Here is an 8,359-nt window from a genome sequence, read left to right as displayed (position 1 = left end):
CACTCATGAATAACAACTTGGCTACATATAGAGAATTTTGTGGAAAAAAAAAGAAAACTTATCTTGGCTTACCCATATTTTTTATTATTTTTTCTTCTCTTTATTGTAAAGTTTCGTAAATACACTTGATCTACATACCTCCCTCTCTCTTCTTACTGCCCCAAATCTGCTTTGTTTTTTACTCTTCCATGAAGCCTGCAGTCTTGATCATCACAAATGATCTCTCATTAGCAAATTTCCTTACTGTTTGTTCAGGCATCGTTATCCATATGTATCTCAAATTTTATGTCTTCATATTTCAATAATCATATCCATTTGGATGATCCACTATTACCCCAAATTCAACTTGTATAATGGAGATATCCTTACTTCTCAAAACAAATATCCTTTTCTCTATTAATGATACAAGTACCTTTCAATTACCCAGGATTAAACCTGAATTATTCTATATTTTATGCCCCATCACAACAAATCCTTTATCAAGACCTGCCAATTCTTCAAAAAGCCATCTTTTGAAAGCGTTCATTCCCTCCTGTTCCAATAATATGTAGGTCAGGCTCTAAATCACATCAGGCACAGGCTTTGAAAAAGCCCCTGAGCAAGTGTTTTATCTCCAGTTTCTTTCTCTCTAATACTCTGATATGAATTCATCTATGACTAAACTTCATAAAATTGTATTCAAAATAATTTATTTTGGGAAAAACCTACCATGACTTCTAATTTTCTATAAAATAATACAGTCAAAGATTCCTTATCTGGAAACAAAAAACTTCAGCATCTGAGTTTAACTTACCTCACCAAATGGATCTTTCAGTTCTTCCCTTTCCCACAAATCTAGTCTATTCTTGTCACTTCAAAGTGTCTTAGACACATTTTTTGTTAGCCTATTTATTATGCTATTTTTTAGATCTACTGAAGTTCTAAATTTATTTGAAGTTTATTGACTTTTAACACATGATATGGTTTGGCTCTGTGTCCTCACCCAAATCTCATCTCAAATTATAATCCCCACAATGTCCACATGTCCAGGGAGGCACGAGGTGGGAGGTGACCGGATCATGGAGGCAGTTTCCCCCATGCTGTTCTGTTGATAGTGAGTGAATTCTCATGAGAGCTGATGGTTTTATAAGGCAGTTTTCCCTGCTCTTGCTCTCATTCTGTCTCTGTCCTGCTGCCATGTAAGACATGCCTGCTTCCCCTTCTGCCATAATTGTAAGTTTCCTGAGGATTCTCGCACCAAGCAGAACTGTGAGTCAATGTCAATTAAACCTCCTTTGTTGAAAAATTACCCAGTCTCAGGTAGGATCTTTACAGCAGTGTGAGAACGGACTAATACAACACACAATTAAATTCCCACATTGTTTATAAAGCTTTTCCTAACTACTTCACTTCATGGTGAAAAAAATCTGACATACTATGTTGCATTCGTGATTATTTATTTGGTGCTTAAAACACAGATTTTTGTGATTGTAGTATCATATATGTGTATGCATTAATACATTGGTGATATATACATTGCATATATTATTACTTTGTTTTATATAATTTAACATAATAAACATGTTTTAAGCACCTTTAGGAAAGTGCTATGTATCAAATGTCTATATAGCTATCATTTTCATTAGAATACAGCCTTGCCCATAGTTGATGCTAAATATATGCCTGCTAATAAATACATTAAAATACATAAAAAGTGAAAACTTTAGGCTCTCAGACAGTAGGGTTGATAAATTTAAAAGAAGTATGGTTTACTGAATGGGCCTCTAAGATGCAAGAATAACACAGAAGGAAGAAATTTCCTTGGATTTCTATCAATATAAATCCTAATCTTATGGAAAATAATTCTATACCAGAAAGTTTAGGGGTTTTTTTCTTTTACATGGACTAATTTCAGCAGGAGGAATAGTTTCTAAATTCCCTCATGTGAATTTGAAAAAAATAAATTAAGGTATTTTTTGAGGCATTGATTCTAGCTTCAATAAATAAAACTGATTTTAAAAGTTATGCTGATGATTCTTGGCATTGTGATTGTCAGTACAAGCCCTTAGAGTGGCCTCTTTCAAGGTCACTAAGAGAATTGCCATTATTGCTGGAGCTTCTGTCTCTGGGGATAATTTTGAAACTACTATGTACATACACACATATACATATATACACACACACATATACATATATATATATACACACACACACATACATACATATAAATATAATGTGCATATACTATGAAAATTTAGACCCAGAAAGAGCCTCACAGATCACGTATTCTAGTACATACAATATCGAGGAACATCACCTTCAATAGAAATTTAAGTTCTATTTGCTTATCAGGTTATAGTCTAACAAAACTTTTTGAGGCTCAACAGATTTGCTGAAATAAACCAGGTCACTGATGAATGAAGAAGAGCATGCATCTAAACTTCACGCTTGAGTGTATCTGCCTCACACTGCCACCTATAGATATAAGGTGCTACATGTTTTTACGTCTTCCTACTCCACAGGATATGGTATAATGTAGATTACTCCCAATAATAATGTTCTAGTAAAACAAGATTCTCAAGAGTGCTGCATCCAGATTTGCCCACTTTTCCCACCTGCATTAGTCAGGGAAAGTCCATTCAGTATGAAACATTTTCTATAAAAATTATTGAAGGGCTTCTTTAGTCGAGGGTTGTAAGTCAAGAGCAACACATGTTTTTTAAAAATTTTTTAACTATTGTTTCTGACTCAGGGGTACATGTGCAGGTTTGTTGTATAGGCAAATCGCATGTCATGGGTGCTTGGTGTACAGATTGTTTCATCACCCAGGTAATAAGCATGGTACCCAATGGGTAGTTTTTCTATCCTCATCCTCCTCCTTCCCTTCATCCTCAGGTAGGCCCTGGTGTCTGCTCTTCCCTTCTTTGTGTCCATGGGTATTCACTGTTTAGTTCCCACTTATAAGTGAGAACATGCAGTATTTGGTTATCTGTTACTGCATTAGTTTGCTTAGGATAATGGCCTCCGAACTCCAGCCATGCTGCTGCAAAGAGCATGATCTAATTCTTTTTTATGGCTGCGTAGTATTGCTTGGTGTTTAAGTACCACATGTTCTTTATCCATTCTACCATTGATGGGAATTTAGGTTGATAATAACAAAACTAATTTTCATAAAAGAAAACAAATTGAGTGTGTGTGTGTTTGTGTGTGTGTTTGTGTGTGTGTGTATAAACTCTTTTTTTCTTTCTTTCTTTTTTTCTTTGAGACAGAGTCTCGCTTGTTACCCAGGCTGGAGTGCAGTGGGGCAATCTTGGCTCACTGCAACTGCAACCTCCACCTCCTAGGTTCAAGTGATTCTCCTGCCTCAGCCTCCCAAGTAGCTGGGACTACAGGCATGTGCCATCATGCACAGCTAATTTTTTGTATTTTTAGTAGAGACTGGGTTTTACTATGTCAGCCAGGATGGTGTCAATCTTCTGACCTCATGATCCGCCTGCCTCGTTCTCCCAAAGTGCTGGGATTACAGGCGTGAGCCACCGCATCTGTCCTGAACTCTTAATGGTAAGTGATATATAAACTTCTATGCCTCCACGCTAATGAACTCTTGAAATGTTTTTAAATAAGTAGTCTTTATTCTCACCTGGTTCATATTGTTCTTCTATTTCTGTGGGAACAACTATATATCAAGTGATATTCTGGCATTCTCTCTCACTTTCACACACACACACACACACACACACACACTTGTTTTATGCAAATTTTATTTTTGTTCATAAGGTTTCTTAGTGTTCATTCTGAGTCCTGAAATTTTATCCATGTTTTGGCATATAGCCCTTTCTTATTTCCAATTGATAGAAAAAATCTTGCTGTCTGATTGACTTACTATTATTCAGAATGACTTGTCTCTATATCTAGGAGAAAATGGCGTTTCTTCTTTTCTATCTTATTAGAACTCAGTGTTATGCTCTGTAAACTGCACTGTGCATTCTCCAATCTGTCCTGAATCTTTTGTGGGGAAAGCTAACTTCCTGATTAAGATCTCACTTAAAAAGTGATCTCCTTCTCTCCCATCTCGTTGGGAGATTACTAACTTCTGTAACTAAATGTGTCATTGAGCATCCTATTTGGCTGTAGCTTTAGACCATTAGATATAAGATTTGACCATTGTGTTCCTAATGTCAGAAAGGGTATGAACAATTGTTCAACTGTAGTCTCCCAAGCTCTCCAGACTTCAAAGACTTTAAAACATATGGGATGCTTTCAAGATGAAATTAGATATCTATGAGTCTACAAACATATTTATAGCCCTCAGGTTGTGATCTCAGGTTGTTTTGAATACATAGATGAATAGATATATTCAAACCAAATAAAGGCAAACTGTGTGTTTAAAGAACCTCAATGAAAAGTTTTATGTAGAAAGAAGAAACAGAACACAGGGGCTACACAGTGCTGTGTTAACATGATAATATCTCATCTGACAGGCTGCTTTTGTTGTATACAGAAGTCAAAAGGCTTTGTTTAAACATGAATCAACCAGTATTTGGTCTTTCTGGGTCACTGCTGAATAGTAGTGTGAATTTCCCCAAGCCATGGGCTTAGGCAGTAGCTCTCATTGCTCCATACCAAGGTTGCCCCCTGTGATGCTGGTAAATGTATTTGTCTGTATGAAAAGATGGAGCCTTACATACTGATGAGACTAAGAGCCACATATGCCATAGCCCACAGCCAAATGCTTGGAAACATTTAGTGTTCTAGGCATGGTGCCAGGCATCAGAGATACAAAGACGGATGATACCAGGCCTCAACCCCAGAGGACTTTAGAGGTTATTGGAAAAGAAAGGTGTATAACACGAAAATGGAAAAGAAGGCACTAAATGCTATCAACTAGATATAAACAAATCACCAAAACAGAGGATAAAGCTATTATCTTTGCCTGATGATAATAAAATTGTGAAATTATTTTCTGAATCAGTGACCAGATATAGGGAAACCCAATCACTTTATGCGTAATCAGCTATTTACAAATAATGGGTGTAAAAAAGGTGTTAGGGACTGTGAATAATGCTTTTGAGGAAATTCCACCAAACTTACACCTTCAGGGTGTGGAAAATATGTACTAGATGGATGATCCAGATGGGAGCTACTAATAGGGTTCCTATTACATGAATGAAATAAATGGTAACTAAATAGTCGGTATAAACATAGGAGCTGGCTGAAGTTGTAGGTTTTAAAAAGTATATACAAATTTTTGTCTATATTTTTCTATACATTTTATCTTTCCTCAGTTTAAATTTCTGGTTAATTGTAGATTAAAAGCCTGTAATTCTCTCTTTGTTTTAGGGTGTTCATTTGCCATGTAAAATATTAGCTGTTTCTAGCAGCAATAATCATGGGGAAGCAAGAACTCAGGTAGTAAAGCATTAGTGAAATTGAAAGATAAGAATGGGGAGGTCATCATGGAGGAGTGAAAAAAAAAAGACTCAGTCCTTTGCATTCCCTTCATGGTAAAAATGAAGTTATTTCGTTAACATGTACTTAGATAATTTTACATTCTTATAGTGCATATTTAAATTTGGATTAAAAAAACAACCTACATCATAAGATTTTGCATCATCTGAAAGAATATTTTAATTGGTCCATCTGGCATTTGAAATAATGCGGTACTTATTATAAAGCAGGTGTTAGACACTTCTGAATATTCTGTCCTTAATTAAAGCTTAAAGAAAGTAAGATTACATTTTCTATTTTAAACTTTAAAAATCTAAAGTTAGTAGACATGAATAACAAAATGTATGGAATCATATGATTTTAAACATTCAATAACTAATGATTAGGTATTATTTATTGAACTTTAATTCCTGACATACTTTTGTTTTGAATTTGAGAAATGTAACAATGGATATCAGTAGTTGGAAATTATTTATGTTCAAACTTTGTTTATTCACCCTTATTAAGAAAATGTGGTGTACTCTTGAGTGTCATAGTTCAGCAAACACTTTAGAAATAAAAGCTTATCATATATTTGACTAAGGTTTTTAGGTATCTTTATTCAAAAGAAAATGAAACTATTGTTTGATACCTCAAAGTAAAAATGTATTAAAAATACGTGGCCTGAATTAATAAACATATTTATGAAAGATTATCTTGGGCTCGTTTAAACTATATTCTTTCATAGTTTGACAGAATTTTTAAGATAATTTGGTGATAATTTAGAGTCCGTACGATATCTGCAAAGATAAACATCAGCTTAGTAAGTCCTCCTTATAATCCATACATAGAAAATCATAAAATTTGAGAAAGATAATAGTACTGTTATTTAGATGTGCAACAGGTTAAGAAGCAATACATAAAGAATGTCTGTGAATCACATCAAGGAAGATTTAAATATCCAGTGAAAGAATCCAGGGTTATTTTTGGCCAACTCTACTCAAAACTTCTATTAATGTTTAGCTAAATAAATGGAAGAGAAGTTCAACCAGAATATATTTCCAATATTGAAGAGCGATCCACTTGCATGTATGGATTTTCTCTGCAAATAGGTACTGCAAGTGGCAACAAACATCAAAATGAAGCAATCAATAAGCAAAATTCTATGCAAGAATATAGGCGAATTTAATTAGATAATATGGCATCTATTCTCTAGGATTTTATAATCCCAAAGAGCAACCAGAAGCTTACATCAGTGCATTTAGATGCCAGCAGAGCAATAAAAAATTAGTGCTCTGAGAAATAAATAAACCATGTATTTGTATTTTGTCAGTTATGTCTACAACTGACAGAATGAATCGAGACAGATGATACAATTAAGATTTACAATTATGACCAGCGGGATGTGACAGTGTGCTGTCTCACTGGAAGTTCACTGTTCCCTGGCGTGGGTCCCTAGGCTTCCTGCCTTGGAAGCACAGCAGCAGGCTTCATGGGAAGGCGAAGAGCTTCCCTAAGGATGAACCTTCCAAGCCATTCCACCTCTCAGCCTTCCTGGGATACAAGGCTGGTATGGCCTAATCATGTGAGAAACTGACAGCCTAGGATCCAAGGTGAACAAGAAGGAAGTGGTAGAGGCTGTGACAGTTGTGGAGACACCGCCCATGGTAGTTGTGGGCATAGCGGCTATATGGAAACCCCTCAAGGCCTCCAGACCTTCAAAACTGTCTTTGCTGAGCACATCAGCAATGAATGCAAAGGTGCTTCTATAAGAACTGGCATAATCTATAAAGATGGCCTTTACCAAGTACTGCAAGAAATGGCAGAATGAGGATGGCAACAAGCAGCTGGAGAAGGAATTCAACAGCATGAAAATGTACTGCCAAGTCATCTGTATCATTGCCCATACTCAGATGTGCCTGCTTCCTCTGTGCCAGAAGAAGGCACCCCGATGGAGGTCGAGGTGAACTGAGGCACTGTGGCTGAGAAACTGGACTGGGCCCGGGAAATGCCCGAGCAGCAGATACCTGTGAACCAAGTATTTGGGTAGGACAGGGTAATTGATGCCATTGAGGTGACCAAGTGCAAAGGCTACAAAAGGGGTCACCAGTCATTGGCACACCAAGAAGCTGACCCACAAGACCCACCAAAGGCTGTGTAAGGCTCCTTGTGTCAGGACGTGGCATCCTACCTGTGCGGCCTTCTCTGTGGCATGTGCTGGGCAGAAAGGCTACCATCACTGCAGTGAGAATAACAAGAAGATCTATAACATTGGCATGGCTACCTTATGAAGGACGAAAAATGGATCAAGAACAATGCCTCCACTGATGATGACCTGTCTGACAAGAGCATCAACCCTCTGGGTGGCTTTGTCCACTATAATGAAGTGAACAATGACTTTGTCATGCTGAAAGGCTGTGTGGTGGGAATCAAGAAGTGAGTGCTCACCTCCGCAAGCCTTTAGTGGTGCAGACTAAGCGTCCTGCTCTGGAGAAGACTGACCTTAAGTTCATCAACACTGTTTCCAGGTTTGGCTGTGGCCCCTTCCAGACCATGCAGGAGAAGAAAGCATTCATGGAACCACTTAAAAAGACCAGATTGCAAAGCAAGAAGAAGCTTAATGCCAGAAACAGATTTTGCAGCTGATGGGGTCTCAATAAAAGTTATTTTCCACTGGAAAAAAAAATTAGATAGTCTTTCAAAACTTAACAGACAAGACTAGATTCTAAATAGTGATGGCAAAAATATAGAATTTGGAAAGAAGTAGTTCAAAAGAACCCTATGTAAATAATTTCTAGAGAGTTTAGGTTGATTTGATTGGTTCACAATAATTAAACAAGTAGTTGTTGATAAGTAAAGCACTGTGTTAAGTGTCTCCAGAAATACAAAGATGAGAATGCACTAATCCTGTCTTTAAGGTATCTGCCTAAGTGCGAACAGGTTTATATGCACA

At 36.8% G+C, this 8,359-nt stretch overlaps 1 pseudogene; it reads left to right on the top strand.

Annotated features, from left to right (window-relative positions):
• Window positions 1–2,408: 2,408 nt before the first annotated feature.
• Window positions 2,409–8,052, top strand: LOC129485414 (large ribosomal subunit protein uL3-like; annotated as a pseudogene).
• Window positions 8,053–8,359: the final 307 nt, after the last annotated feature.

Source organism: Symphalangus syndactylus, chromosome 6 (assembly GCF_028878055.3).
Source record: "Symphalangus syndactylus isolate Jambi chromosome 6, NHGRI_mSymSyn1-v2.1_pri, whole genome shotgun sequence".
Taxonomy (NCBI): domain Eukaryota; kingdom Metazoa; phylum Chordata; class Mammalia; order Primates; family Hylobatidae; genus Symphalangus; species Symphalangus syndactylus.
This window is presented reverse-complemented; position numbering and strand designations above follow the sequence as displayed.